Here is a 12,982-nt window from a genome sequence, read left to right on the forward strand (position 1 = left end):
GTCATCTGAAGGCCAGTAACCACCACCTCCAACCAGAACTGCCGGACCAGTGGATAGTCCCATGTCAAGTGTAGGAAGCCCGCGTTCTCAGCGGCACATCTAGGGCAGCCATCTCCCCTGACACCAGAGATGCGTTTCAGGGACACTGGGGTCAAATAAGTGTAGTGTAGGAAGTTAAAATGCGTCAACATAAACCTGGCGTTGCATGAGACTGAGCGTGTGAAGGAGCCTATGTGTGCCCATTGTTTTCCTTCTAGTTGGGTAGCAAGGTCCCTCTCTCAGGCTCTCCTAAACGGCGGTACCGGGGGATAAGTCCTGTTTCATCGCCTTGTGCAAGAGTGAAATCAATTTGCGTCCGGCACCGCAGGTGAGTATGACATCTAAAATGTGCGTCAGTGGTGGGATGTCCGGGTACTGAGGCCAGGTGACCTTCACCACATCCTGAATTCCCCGGAAGTGTAGGAATTGGCCCTGTCCAAGGCAAAAGTTTCCCTCCGCCTGCTCGTAAGTGATGAAGGTCTCGTTGGGAAAGAGATCGGCAAGAACTTCACCCCCTCCCTCCCTCCAAATTTAAAATGACATGTGTTTTTCCTTATCTATGAAGGGGGCTAGTATCCAGATCGGGTGCTCCCTATGAAAGGGTGCCCTTGTTAAGACCCTTTCCACAAACCGCTGCCATATACCAATTGTGTGTCGTACGACACAGGGAAGAGAAACGTCTGACCCCCTGCCCTGCATCAGTGCTTCTCTGAGCGCCTGAGTGTCTACCCTGCCAGAGAGGTGGCTTTTCCCCCAATCGTCCGCGTCTGAAACCCAACGTGCCGCAGGTTGTAGCAGTGCTGCGTAATAGTACAAGTCGAAGCGCGGAGCTTCCAGACCACCCTCTTCATAGCTACGAACGATAGTGTTGAGTGCTACCCTACTGCGCCGGCCCGCCCAAAGCAGAGACGTAAGTAAGGTGTTAAGAGTTTTAAAAACTCGTGGCGACAATGGACATAATGAATTCTGAAGAACGTACAGTGTCCTAGGAAGCATCGCCATCTTAGAGATGGCCAACCTGCCCATCAATGAAAGTGGCAGGGTATTCCAAAAGGACACAGACTGCAGTAATGAAGCAATTATGCTGTCTACATTCTGGGCCATCGCCTGTGTGTCCGTCGGTGCCACCTGTATCCCAAGGTAGCGAAACCCTTTCCATTCCTAGCGCAACCCGCGGTCTGGGAGATCCTCGGGGGGCACTGAGGCCAGCCCGCCAGCGGGAATATCGGGGACTTACTGCGATTAAGTCTCAGTCCCGTGACCTCTCCCAACCGTTCTAGCTGGTGCAACAGTACCGCCAGGGCTACCCGAGGAGAAGCCAAACAGAACAGGGCGTCATCAGCATATGACTCGTGTTCCCTACTCTAATTCCCCAGTCTTCCATGATAGCCCGGACCTGGACCGCAAATGGCTCTATGGCCAGGGCGAACAGTAAGGGCGAAAGAGGACACCCTTGACGTGTGCCTCCTCCCAATTGCCATTCCTCTGATCTCGCGCCCCCTAGTTTTACCCTTGCGGGGGGAGCCGTAGATCTCTTTTTTATATTTAAACAGAAAATCTCAAAACAGGATTTTCGTTTTGAAAATAAAAAAGATAAGCCCCCACCACCACCATAGGAGTAATATCCCATAACAAAGGGCACATTATTTCTTTTTTTTACTATAACTCACCGCCAGGGTTTGCATGGCAGTGATGGACTATAAAAAATGGCTATAGGTCCGCTCATCCTAAATGGGTGGATGGACATGTAGCCAATTCTCAGACGGCCCTTACTCTATCAGGCCATCAGAGCAGTTTGGCTTTGCAACAGAGTATGCTCACCACCAACTTTTAAATTAGTCCCATAGTCTTATGTGGGAGGCGCCGGGCAAATAACTCCAATTAATCTTTAATAGATTTGGCTTTCCTGAAAGATAGAGAGGGTGAATGCTTTATCGTATTGGTAAGGTTAGTGTCTCCAGCTAATAAATGCCAATGTTGCTTCAGTATCATCCTGATTTGAGTTGCTTGCATACTAACAGTAGTAATAAAATATGTAGTGCCTTGCCATTCTAGTCTAGTTCTTGGAGTTAATAACTCCAACCTGTCAACTCTGTCATTCTTCCTCGAAGCTTCTAAGAATGCATGTCCTGGATAGCCTTGTTCCCTAAAATGATATGACTACTTTCTGTTCCCTAAGGAAATCTACATGGTTGGTACAATGTCTCCAAGTTCATATCACCTCCCCACAAGGAATGCTCCATCTTAATTTTAAAGGATGGCAACTGTGAGTATGAAGTAAAAGGTTGTCTGTTGTAGGTTTACAATGCATTCTTTTAACTAATCTGTTTTGCATTACAGTTACTGTGACATCCCGATATGTCACTTGATGCTTGTTAAATACAGACTGAAAACTCAACTTAATCACATTGTCATGCAGTTGTCTCATAGATCCCTTAGCTGTGTCCAATTTGCCATTCCAATTGACAAACAGATCACCAATGTATAATCAGTGAATCTGCAAATGGCATCTGTTCCGACAACCTGCAGTTCTATGACAGAATATCACAAACAATATTGTGACACCGGAATGTAATATAAATACCATCTACAAAAATATTGAGTTTACATACTTTGCATATAAACTACCAAACTACCAAATTATCAAGTCAAGTATATCGTGGAACAGATTATCGAAAAAAAAAATGCAAATATATATATGTTCTTGTGATCAAGGCTTCGTTAAGCGGAAACGCGGCATGGCAGATTGGTGTTGGGCTAAGAAATAAATAATTTGCACCATTTCCTGGGTCTCGCTTCGTCTGTTTGGCTGAGTTGCTGATTTTGGACGTCTACATACTATATATATATATATATATATATATATATATATATATATATATATATATATATATATATATTCACTGAAAAAACCATAGGTTTTAGGCCTTATATAGTTAGGAATTAACATATAAAAAACCATTGAAATTCCTCCTATATAGTTAGCTGGACATTTTATTGATATAAAACCAATGAAATTCCACATATAGTTAGTTGCACTAACTATATATTTCGCGCATCCGCAATCCAATGCTGATGATGTCACATATTACATCATTCATGACATGGTCAGTGACATCACTGATGACATCACTGATGACATCTCAAATGACATCACTGATGACATCATCCAGTGTCTGTGTGTTTTTGTAAAGTTTAAATATGTTTTAAATATTGAAGAATGAGTGGATGTATAAGAGTATGGATGAAGGATTTGATTGTATAAGTGAGTAAGTATGTGTTAGTATATCTGTGAAAATGTAAGCTGTTCTGTGTTTAACTGTATAGATGAAGAAATCAAAGTGTGATTGATTCTTTACAGGACTGACTAGGTGTGTGAGTAACTCCATGGATGAGTGGCAGTGTGTGAGTGTCTGCATAGGTGTATGAGTGCATATGATAGTGTTGTAATGATGAGTGACTGTATGTACGAGTGACCTTATGGGTGAATGAATGAATGTGCATGTAGACGTAGGAATAATTGAGTGCGTATGTAGTAAATGGTATTGGTGTGTCAATAGTTTCAAAAATGATACTCTGTATTTTACACTAGGTGTAACAGAGGTTATATTAGAGTGTAAGGAGGTGCATTGTATTATCACATGAAGTATATCATCAGTGGTGTGATCATTGATGTTAAATGAGCTGTCATCAGTGATGTCATCAGTGATGTCACTGACCATGTCATGAATGATGTAATATGTGACATCATCAGCATTGGATTGCGGATGCCCGAAATATGTAGTTAGTGCAACTAACTATATGTGGAATTTCATTGGTTTTATATCAATAAAATGTCCAGCTAACTATATAGGAGGAATTTCAATGGTTTTTTATATGTTAATTCCTAACTATATAAGGCCTAAAACCTATGGTTTTTTCAGTGAATTTCCAAGGTTTTTTAAAGGCTAATTCCTAACTATATATAGTCTATAACCTATGGTTTTTTCAGTGAATTTCATTGGTTTTTTAAAAAGCTAATATATATATATATATATATATATATATATATATATATATATATATATATATATATATATATATACTCATCCAATCACATAAGATAAAGTAAACTGCTTTATTATCAATGACGCCTCATTCCACAGTGGGTTAATGGCGTGTCCCCCCCTCCACCCCCTCAGGTGAATCTGGACTCCGTGTCATGAGAGGTGACTAACTACCTTTCGTGTAATTCACCCACCAAATACTAAGCTGTCTGTAAACAGTACGCAAGTCTCCCACAATAAAAATATGCTCGCCTTTAAACAGTACGCCATTCACTCACCCAAAAATACTCGCCTTTACACAGTCCGCCATGAACACCCCAAAAACTATGCTTGCCTGTCAACAGTAAGCCATTTGCCCACCAACAACAAAAACAGATTTAGTCAGCTACCGATATCCAGCTCTATTTACACGCACTGGTTTTCCTCCAGCTGAAGCAAACTAGCGTATTATTACTTCTACAGTGTGACAGCTTGTGTGTTTGTGGATTTAGTGAAAGTCTGGTAGTATATTTGCCCGATAAAATGCAATTTCACAACCAAACGTGCGGAAAGGAAAGCGAAATTTATTTACAGGCAAAAAAAAGACTATTTCGGTCTTCAACAAAACATAGAATCACAAATGTTTTATCATTTCCAACCTACTACTCACAGTTTACGAATAGATGAATCCAGCAAGTCAGAGAGCACAGCCCCCTTTTGCCCCCGCCCCAACCTCTGCCATAAACCCTGGTTCCTGGAGGTAAAAACGCACTGGAGTGAGGAAAATTCAGCAGCAGGATATAATGATCCGAAATGACAGGGACAATAATGACAATGAATTTCATGTCTCCCAGTCATGAGTCGGGGATGCTTGACTGGGCTGACTTATACAATTAAATTGTTACAGGTACAGCAGGGGATGCAGTTATCGTCTGCATGCTTTCGGAAGCGATGCCTGTAGCCAAACAGTGCCATGGAATGCACAGCGTTCCTTTTGTTATGCACAAACAAGATAACTCCTGCAGGTATACTAATGCTGCTGTACCCTTTGACAGAAGAAAAACTGGGTTAAAGACACAAGTCATTTTTAGGTACTGATTTTATGCATTTTGAAGGTTAAAAAACATTGAACGCCATACAACGTGTAATGTGATTTAGTTTTGCCGTAAAAACTAGTACGTGTAATAAAAGCCTATTTTGTGGCACGGTAGTGATAACACTGGGTTAGTGGCTCCTGCGCAGTTTCTTGTGTTCCAGGCAAGTTATACAAGTGTACCAAGCATAACACCTTCCCCTGACAGCTTCTATAAATCATATGCCATTTCTGATCCCTAAAAACTACAAATATGCAAATTTCCGCTGCGCGTTGGCACCAGGTCTCCCTTCCGCCTTGCTGCTTTAAACTGCCCTTGGCTATTTCCGTTTTGAAACAAAGATGTTTCTTTACAATTCCCAACCTACTCCGAGGGGAGAACGTATTGTTTGTCATCCGTAGCAGAAAGGAAAAGCTACGGAAATGCTTGCCTGCTGCCTCCTCGCGTCTCCTATTTTCCCGGTGCTCCGGAGCCCCGCACCAGCCGGCAGCATCACCCGGTCTCCCCCTCGGCACGGGAGACCGGGCGGACACATCGAAGGCTTCCCCCAGGCAGGGGGAAGCGGAAACCAACCGGCAGCATCACCCGGTCTCCCCCTCTGCACGGGAGACCGGGCGGACACATCGAAGGCTTCCCCCAGGCAGGGGGAAGCGGAAACCAAGTCCTCCCGGCCCCGCCCACAACCAGGCGGCGGCGGCGGCCATCATGAGGCGGCTCGGGCGGCGGCGGTGATCTCGGGGGTAAAACGAGGGGTGGGCACCCTCGAAATTGAAATAAAACAGACAAAAATAAAAGAGAAGCCCCCCAAGCCCCCCCCCAATTTTTTTTTTGAAAAATCGCGGGGGTGCGCGCTTATAGATATATAATTTGTTTCTCTTTTAATTTTCTCAGGAACCACTGGAGGGATTTACACTATTTTACCAAAAGCGTGATCTGCGTACCAGACACTACTATTTTGACAAGTTTGGTGTAATTCCCTTCAGCGGTTCAAGCTGTAGCCGTGTCTAAAGGTCCTATGGAATTTAACATGGGGAAAACACGTTTTGGGACCCCCCTTTTTTCTCAGCCCCCACTTGACTAATCCCCCCCAAACTTTCAGGGAAGGAGAGGAGCGGAGCGAGCCATCTTCTTTGAGAAATTTGCGAAGATTCATCAACCAGCGCAAAAGTTATTCCCAATAGAATGTTAGGGATTTCCTATGGAAACTAGGTCCTAACTATATATACCTACTGGCTACCGCCAGTAGGTAATATATATATATATATATATATATATATATATATATATATATATATATATATATATTACCTACTGGCTATCGCCAGTAGGTATATATAGTTAGGATTAATTCCCTATGGGACTTTTGAAAATTCTATGTCTAATAACTTTGGCGTTTGTGGATGGAATCGGCTGAAATTTTCAGGAAAATGGCACATTTTGTTTCTGAGCAGCTCCTGAAAATTTGGTGGGGTTTCGTCAAGGGGGGGCTGAGAAAAAAGGGGGGTCCCAAAACGTGTTTTTCCCATTCATTTTTCCATAGGGCGGTTGGACTCACTTTTAGCTCGAACGGCTGAATGGATTTGCACGAAACTTGGCAAAATTGTAGGGACTGTTAGCCCGATGTGCCTTTGCTAGGTCTCAATATATGTGCTCCAGTAGTTTTTGAGAAATTAACGTTTAAATCAAGATATATATCTGTAACAGCGCTCTGGGCAGCGATCCGGTCCGCTTACTTTTCGCTTATCGGAACTTTGCGCGCAGAAAGCTGATTGGCTCTCCGGTGTCTGTCAACATTCTAAACAGTCCGGAGCGGCCGCCATCTTGTCTCTCGGTAGGATCGAGAGAGAAGAAGAGGTGAAAAACGAAGGGTGAATTTAATGAAAGGGGGCAAGGTATCCCCCTCTTGACCCCCTAGGAATGCTGTTGGGGTTATTAAAGGGACCCGTGGGGAAAAGAAAAAAAAAATGATTTTTCACGGTAGAAGCGCTTCACGGGCCGCGAACTGGGCCGCAAACTGGTAGCGAAACGGGAATTCGCCATTTTGTGCTTCGTAAATTAAATTACTAGTTATAAGTGGGTACGGGAGACGTATCCTAATCCCCTATGTTTCCTGAGGGTGGGTGAGGAGGCTGATATATGTTGATACATCTCTTCCAGCGGCTGTGCGTGAGCTTTTTTTTTTTTTTTGCTGCGTGACAGTCCGGAGCGGCCGCCATCTTGTCTCTCGGTAGGATCGAGAGAGAAGAAGAGGTGAAAAACGAAGGGTGAATTTAATGAAAGGGGGCAAGGTATCCCCCTCTTGACCCCCTAGGAATGTTGTTGGGGTTATTAAAGGGACCCGTGGGGAAAAGAAAAAAAAAATGATTTTTCACGGTAGAAGCGCTTCACGGGCCGCGAACTGGGCCGCAAACTGGTAGCGAAACGGGAATTCGCCATTTTGTGCTTCGTAAATTAAATTACTAGGTATAAGGGGGTGCGGGAGACGTATCCTAATCCCCTATGTTTCCTGAGGGTGGCTGAGGAGGCTGATATATGTTGATACATCTCTTCCAGCGGCTGCGCCATCTTGCCTTTTTTCGAATGCCACAATTTTGTCGTGCACGGCAGCCATTTTAGATGCCAGGCTGGTCCCAGGCTATCACCTACCCCTGCGGATGTAGTTTATGGCCCCAGCTGTAGAGAATTCAGACATGCCAATCCTCCTGATTCAGGCGTGTGAGTACTGATTTCAGTGCTAGTCTCCCGCCTCCCGATTTCTGCAAGCAAAAACCCGGGGGCATATTACTAACAACTAGCGATAATTTTTGTCTATAACTTGTTTAGAGACAAAAATTATCGCCGCACATCGGCGATTTTTATCGCAGATAAACCTTGCTATTATCGCAGAAAAGTCAGCGATATTCATGTATTATCGACCTAATGCTCTTAGCCATGTTATCCACCTCCCATTGGATAACATGGCTAAAACCTGCTCAGGGCAGGTGTTAGCTTTTGGAGATATTCGCGCTTAGTGCGAATATCTCCAAAAGTTGGTAATAGAAGGTAGCGATGTTAGGGACTGTTTCCAGTCGCTAACATCTTGGCACGCCACTTTGCATGTCATTAGTGATAAGTATCACTGACATGCAAAGCCGGGCCCAAGATGGTCGCTATCTCCTTTTAGGTGTCACTAACTGGTGTTAGCGACAGCTTGATAATAGGGAAATAATTTTATCTCCGCTTTCATGGTTTTTAAAGCCAAAAAAGGGGAGATAAACCCCCTTGCTAATATGCCCCACGATTCCTTGGGGGTTTCAGCTGATAGGGCTTGGTATTGTGTTACATGGTAATTTTTCCATGAAACGTCAGAGGGTCGATGTAGGGGTTCTAGAAGAGGTGATAAACCATTTAAGCCTCATGAACAAGCGCATGGTCTTTTAAAGATTTCTGAAGTACTCGGGGCGGCGGTGTGTGTGTGCCCTCTTTCAGGAGCGGGCGGGGGGGCACTGCCAGCAACTTGCCAGGTCAGGTAGTGTTCAACACGTGCATCACCCTTTCTCTGCTTGCTATTGCGCTCCATGCTTCGGAAAGGTAAGAAAAAGAACGTGCATTTGAGTTTGAAATGTCCGATCCTGCAGCAGCACACTTCCAAAGCCCACACATGACAATAACCCGATTCAAGGCCCCATTCACCCGTTTTTCAAAAAATAGATAACACTCCAACAAAGTAAGATTATAAAACTTTATTAACTTTTAACGATAATGAACAGAACAAAAACTAAAAACATTTAAACATTTATTAACACAAAAAGCAACAATGGTTAGAAGCTGTCTTTTGTGCGAATAGTCCCAAGGCAGCACAACGTGCAGAGTTCTGGACGGCACCCAGGTGATGTCGCCTGGGTGCCGCACTGGTTTAGGGATCCTACAATGCTGCTCCGAAAATTGGCGTGGGGCGTCCCGGGTGGGGCGGGGGGAGGCCTCGTCAGTAGCGGTCTGTTGTGCGAATAGTCCCAAGGCAGCACAACGTGCAGAGTTCTGGACGGCACCCAGGTGATGTCGCCTGGGTGCCGCACTGGTTTAGGGATCCTACAATGCAGCACAGAAAAACAGCGTGGGGCGTCCCGGGTGGTGCGGGGGGAGGCCTCGTCAGTAGCGGTCTGTGTCCAGTGTCACATGGCTGACACAACATGTACGACAGGCACCCAGGTGATGTCCAGTAAACTGCCGCACTGGTTTTGGTATCCTACAATGCTGCTCCGAAAATTGGCGTGCGGCGGCCCGGGGGGGGGGGGGGGGGAGGCGGCGTGAACGGGTCTCCCCAGGTGGCGGCCATCTAGCTGAGTTGCGCTCGCTCTTGCGGCCACAGCGTCTCGCTCACCATGTTGTGGAGTTGCTCCCACTCTTGCAGTGCAGCGATAGGCGGCTGCCACATGGCTGTCAAAATGGCGGACGGCTCTTCGGTTTTGGGCCTGGTCCACTGAAATGGCCCTGGGACACCTTGGAAGTCGGACGCTTGCCTGCTAGGGCTTGGGCTCCATTCTCGAAAAGCGTCCCCTCAGCCGTGAAGATTGTATAAAAGTCTTGGGGGCCCCCGACTCCCGCAGGCTTCCGGTGGGGAGCGGCTGCCATGATTGCTCGCGGAATGACCACGACGGAGCCACGAGATGGTGGTGCTCTCATGCTGACGCCAGCTTCAGTCTGAATGATCCAGAAACAAGGTGGGGCTTTCATCGTTTGGGAAAAAAAAATGTTCTAAACCAATGAAAAGTGTTATTTTTAGGTCATATGACCAAGCCTTCCATCTTTAGGAAACCAAAAGTAAAATGAACCAATGAAAAGTTTTATAAACAAGTCACATGACCTGTTATGCGACATAGGGCTACAAAAAGCGTAGAAAATCCGTTGGCACGTGAGGCGGCGTCAGTAGCGGACCGATGTGCGAATAGGCCGAAGGCAGCACAACGCGCCGAGATCCGGATGGCACCGAGGTGGTGTCCAGCAAATTGCCGCACTGGTGTGGCCATCCTACAATGCTGCGCCGAAAGACGGCGTGTCCAGCTGAATTGCGGTCACTGTTGCGGTACAGTGACTCGAACGCGCCGAGATCCGGATGGCGCCGAGGTGGTGTCCAGCAAATTGCCGTACTGGTGTGGCCATCCTACAATGCTGCGCCGAAAGACGGCGTGTTCAGCTGAGTTCCGGTTACTCTTCCGGCACAGTGACTCGAACGCGCTGAGATCCGGATGGCACCGAGGTGGTGTCCAGCAAGTGGCTGCACTGGTGTGGCCATCCTACAATGCTGCGCCGGAAGTCGGCGTGGGGTGCCCCGTTGGCTTATGAGGTGATGTCAGTAGCGGACCGATGTGTGAATAGGTCGGAACCAGCACAAGGCGCCAAGATCCGAATGGCAAGTCCTGGATGTTGAGTGCCTCAGTTGAGATTTCTGAGAAGTGCTTGTAGAACTGTCTGAAGCTTATTTGCACCTGCTGCAGCTTCACTAGGTCCGGCGGAACTTGTTGCCTTTTCCTTTGTGCTTCTTTTCCTACAATGCGTTTCTTCTGAAGACACGACCAGGTCCCTGAATGTGTGCAGGGGGACGCTATTGAATGAATGAACGCGCCGAGATCTGGATGGCACCGAGGTGGTGTCCAGCAAATTGCCGCACTGGTGTGGCCATCCTACAATGCTGCGCCGAAAGACGGCGTGTCCAGCTGAGTTGCGGTCACTGTCAGTAGCGGACCGATGTGCGAATAGGCCGAAGGCAGCACAACGCGTCGAGATGCGGATGGCACCGATGTGGTGTCCAGCAAATTGCCGCACTGGTGTGGCCATCCTACAATGCTGCGCCGAAAGACGGCGTGTCCAGCTGAGTTGCGGTCACTGTCAGTAGCGGACCGATGTGCCGAGATCTGGATGGCCAAGTTTCAAGTTTCATCTGGCAGTTTTTCTCCATCCCTCCTGGATCAAAGAAGGTGAATGCTAAATAGGCCACCTGCCTCATCTGAACATATGAAGTTAACTTGTATACACTGTGGTGCTATGCTGTCCTATGGCAACATGAGCATCAACCTGATGAATACGGCATTCGAAAATCATAAATGCCCTAATGCACCCAAGAAGTAATTTTTTTTTTGCTCCAGTTGAGCCGTTTTCAATGCCTGTTTTTTGTTGTTTCCCCTCCATCAAGAACAAAACAAAAATACAAGGCGCTAAGATCCGAATGGCAAGTCCTGGATGTTGAGTGCCTCAGTTGAGAGTTCTGAGCAGTGCTTGTAAGACTGTCTGAAGCTTATTTGCACCTGCTGCAGCTTCACTAGGTCCGGCGGAAATTTTTTCCTTTTCCTTTCTGCTTCTTTTCCTACAATGCGTTTCATCTAAAGACACGACCAGGTCCCTGAATGTGTGCAGGGGGACGCTATTGATTGAATGAAAATGGCGGCTTGACACAAAGCTGACTCAAGCGTTACTGTTGGTGCTATACAGACAAAAATTGGTTTTCAGTTTGTACATTCTTCAGGTTTTTTTTCCATCTAAGTCTGATTGAGAGTTTGTAGAAAAATGGCTTCAGATTTTCCACATACTACTCTTCAACATTCTTCCTAAATGTAACAATGTGAAACTCACTAGGAGAACGGCTGTTTCTGTTTCCTTTCAAAATGCTGCCACCAATATTTTCTGAATAGAAGACACCATCTTGTAACATAAAGGGCCGAAAGGGGTTCTGGTCTGGCCGATGGTTGGTGGAGACATTTTGACTATATCTTGGACCTGCCCGGCCTCGCCCAAAATGGCGCCGGTATAAATGGGACTCGTAACTCTTTGCCCGCAAATGTATATCTAGAAAATGTTATTGTAAGTGGCCCTGTCGTATTTTAATTACAAAATGTACGTCCACCGATTCCGCAACTGTTAGACACCTTTGTTCTTGTCACCTAATGGCCCGCTCGTTACGTTCTTCTACAGTGTAAATGTCTCCTCATCATATACGATTTGAGTTTGCTCCGTGGCCGGCCCACGTGGTTATAGGCCCGTATTTGTATACTGACATTTTCACAATAAAGGTTTTTAAAACAAAACACGGTAGTAGTATTTTCATTTGTAAAGTTTTTACTTTTAGTGACTGTTTTGGAATCAGTAAAAGGCAAGTGAAATAAAGCAGTCCAATTACATGACGGATAAAAGGTATAATATGTAGGAACGCAGTAAAGATAAATGGTCAAGGGCAGTTGTGTTTTTCATGTCTGCAACATAAAGTGATCGATAAGAATCTGATAATCAGGCGTATCGGCGACTAAGACAGCAGGCCGAATCTCTTTTACTCAACGGCTCCGTCATGGAAGGAAGAAACGCCCTTTTTCTCGAAAAAGGAATATATTTTACTTGCAAGACAGTTGTAAATTTTCCGGGAAAGTACATTAGCCTGGAATATTATAACATATGTTTGAAAAAAAAATATTGTTCGAAAATAATAAAAAGCGTAATTTTTAGGTCATAAGACCAAGCTTTTCATCATTAAATTAACAAAAGTAAAATGAACCAATGAAAAGTTTTATTAACAAGTCACATGACCTGTTATGCTTACGTTACGCGCTGCGCGCCGCGCCTCGGATCACTTCCGGGTGCGCTAACGCGGCGTGTCATAAAACGCATTACGCGACAACGTAGGTCAAGAATATAGTCTAAATGTCTCCACCAACCAGCGTTCAGAACACAACCCCTTTCAGCAGTCCAAAAAGTTCTGTTAAATGACAACAGAGGGGACAGGCAACAAGAACCATCAGTCAAAGAGGGGAGGGCAAGTTCTTCTCTTCCGGGTCATGTTGGGGCGCTACCGGAACTGAT

This window comes from Lissotriton vulgaris, chromosome 6 (genome assembly GCF_964263255.1).
Source record: "Lissotriton vulgaris chromosome 6, aLisVul1.2, whole genome shotgun sequence".
NCBI classification, from domain to species: domain Eukaryota; kingdom Metazoa; phylum Chordata; class Amphibia; order Caudata; family Salamandridae; genus Lissotriton; species Lissotriton vulgaris.